This window comes from Eufriesea mexicana, unplaced genomic scaffold (assembly GCF_001483705.2).
Source record: "Eufriesea mexicana isolate 0111107269 unplaced genomic scaffold, ASM148370v2 scaffold7923, whole genome shotgun sequence".
NCBI classification, from domain to species: Eukaryota; Metazoa; Arthropoda; class Insecta; order Hymenoptera; family Apidae; genus Eufriesea; species Eufriesea mexicana.
The window spans coordinates 692,254-695,007 of record NW_016915754.1 but is presented as its reverse complement, the minus strand read 5'-3'; positions in this window follow the sequence as shown (position 1 = coordinate 695,007).

Genomic DNA, 2,754 nt, shown 5'->3' with positions numbered 1-2,754 from the left:
TGCCAGTTTTGGATCTTCGCGTTCGTCACCATTCTGGTGTACCTCTTTCGTGCTTCGCGGTAGCGCTGTTTCTCTAGCTCCCTCGTTGCGGGGACCTTGGTCCCCTGGTACCTCCTTCTTGCTCGGTACGCGTCTCTCTTGGCACGTGTGAGATCTTGGGTCCACCAAGGGTTGGACCTTTCGTGCCATTTCTTCTTCGGTATGGCCGGATCGCAGGCTTTGGTAAGAACCCGTTCCAGCTCTGCGACCATACTCTCTACGTCCTCTTGGCACCTGATTTCCATTTCGGACAGGTTCCTCTTCTCTTCCATGATGAGCTTGTGGAACTTTTCCCACTTGGCCTTCCTGGTGTGGTAGCGTGGTGGCAGTGGTGGTGGCAGTGCTTTCCTCTTCTTGAGGTTAAGTCGCGTCTCCAGTATCCGGTGGTCGCTGGAGGTTCCGTCCTCGTGCACCTTCCAGTCGTGCACGAGCGGTAGTGCTTCCGGAGTGACGAGCGTCACGTCGATGTTAGATTTCCCGCGCGTTTTCTCAAACGTTGTGACGTCGCACGGCCGGTTCAGCACCAACAGACCGTGCTGTGCAATCAGGCCATCGAGGAGCTCGCCGCGTTCGTCGAGCTCCCTGCTAAACCACAGGGGCGACTTAACGTTGGCGTCCGCTCCGATGATGACCCTTTTGCCCCGCAGGTACGTCATCGCCGTATCCAGCTGCGCGATGCCGACTTCAATATTTTCCGACGGCGGAAAATATTGACTGACCGCGTATACCTCGGTGTCTCCGTCGCTTATCTGTACGCAAGCGCAGTGTCTCGTGCACAAACTCGCGATTTCGAGAGCCGAGATGTGGTTTCCTCTGATCCCCACCGTCGCGAGGGGTGGGGCGCTCTTATCTCCGCGACACACTATCGCGACGCTCGTCCCAAATCCAGGTATGTTACCTTCCATGGTGTAGGGCTCCTGCATCAGTATGATATCTGCGCCCGTTAGCTCCATCTGCGACCTAATCTCGTGGGGCACGATTCTTGATCTCTGCATATTGTGCTGCAGGATCCTTATCTCCTCCGTCCGACCGTTTTTCTTCTTATCCATAAACGGTTCTTCAGACTGTCCTCTCCAGTGCGGCCTTGTACGAAGGGCAGGTCACACTGGAAGCTGCGTGATCGCTCTTCTTGCCGCTTCTCTTGCAGTTTACACATAGAGCGTTATCCTTCTTTGTTGGGCACGCTTTTGTGTCGTGCCCGGTCTCCGCGCAATGACCGCAGGTGTCGTGCTTCTGCCGACAGTGCATCGCTACATGCCCGAAGCCTTGACACTTGTAGCAGCAGCTGACGGCGATGAAGTCCCGAACTTTGCATGCATTCCAGGATATGAATAATTTCCCGGATATCACTTTGCTTCGTATTTGAGGGCTGATCTCTACGACCCAGTTTGTCTCCTCGCTATCCTTTCTCCCTGTACGGAAGCAGAATTTTATGTCTTGCACATCCGCGTCGCCCAGCTTTTCCTTAGTTTGCTTCCTCAAGCAAGCGCGGATCTCCTTTTCCGTCAGTTTTCTCGGGATGTCGTATATGATCATCCTCGGTCTGCTTCTGGTTGGCGTCCTCGCCTTCAGGCCAATAACCTTCAATTTAGCGTTCTCCGTGAACGCCCTGAGACCTTCTGCGGTAGTCGTTTCTACCGCTATGCCATTGCCTTGTGCGCGGCGTACTGACTTCACCTGGGTGCCCTTCTTCTTTGGGTTGACAAAGGTGAAGACCGCTTCGCTCGCTTCCTCGCTCGTCCTGATGTCGGTATCCTCCAAAGACGGCGTTATAATTACCACGTTCTTCGGTGGCATTATTGCTGATTTCGGCAGAACTCTGCTCGACACTTTCAGCTTGTCGGCGTATGATATTTGTCCGCTCCCGGCGGCCGAGGCTGTGGCTCTCTTAGCCGCGGATTCGAGGCGCTTTGTCGCTTCCATTGTCCTGGAAACGGCGCCGGTTAATGCTGCCTTCGCTTTCTGACGACGAGAGTCTCTCCTCTAGTTTCCCGCAGAGGAAGCTATTCTTCAGTGTGAGGGCTTCCACGATCTTGCGCATTTCGAGGAAGCTCTCCATCACCGTTGCGGCGTTCTCTTTCCCGACCTTCTTTGCCGGGTCGAGGCAGAAGGCCAGCATCTTCTTCTCGATTTCGGCGGCGCGTTTGACCATCTCCGAAACTGTGCGCGTTGGCTGAGTTGCTGGTGCTTCCTCGGCTTCCACCTTCTTGTTTGTTTGCTCCTCCGGGCGTGGTTTTTCCGGGGTAGCACTCGCCCTGCGCTTCCTCATTGTCTTCTCCTCTGTAGCGCTACCTGCCTTTCGGCCGGCCAGGGTGGCCGGGACCTTTGCTCGCGTCAACATGACTGTGGGTTTTTCCAGGTTCCTACCTGGGCCCGGCGTCATAGGTAATAACCTTGTTTACTCCTTCTTTATTTATTTTAATTATTTTACAATTAGTTTTAGTTTTGCTTGTCCTTAATCCTCGAAAGGGCTTTAATTTTAATTTTGATTTCTAATTTTGTTTAATTATAATTATAATTATAATTCCGACTGCGGTCTTTATTTAATATTATTATTTTCTCTTCTTCCTTTCTTTTGTTATTTTAATTTTAGTTTTAATCTCAAGTCTATTATTAATTATTAGTATTATTAATTGTTATTAAAATTGCGAATGTCGATGTCAATGAGTTAAATATATTGAGTTTATTAAATTTTTTTTTTTTTTTTTTTTTTTT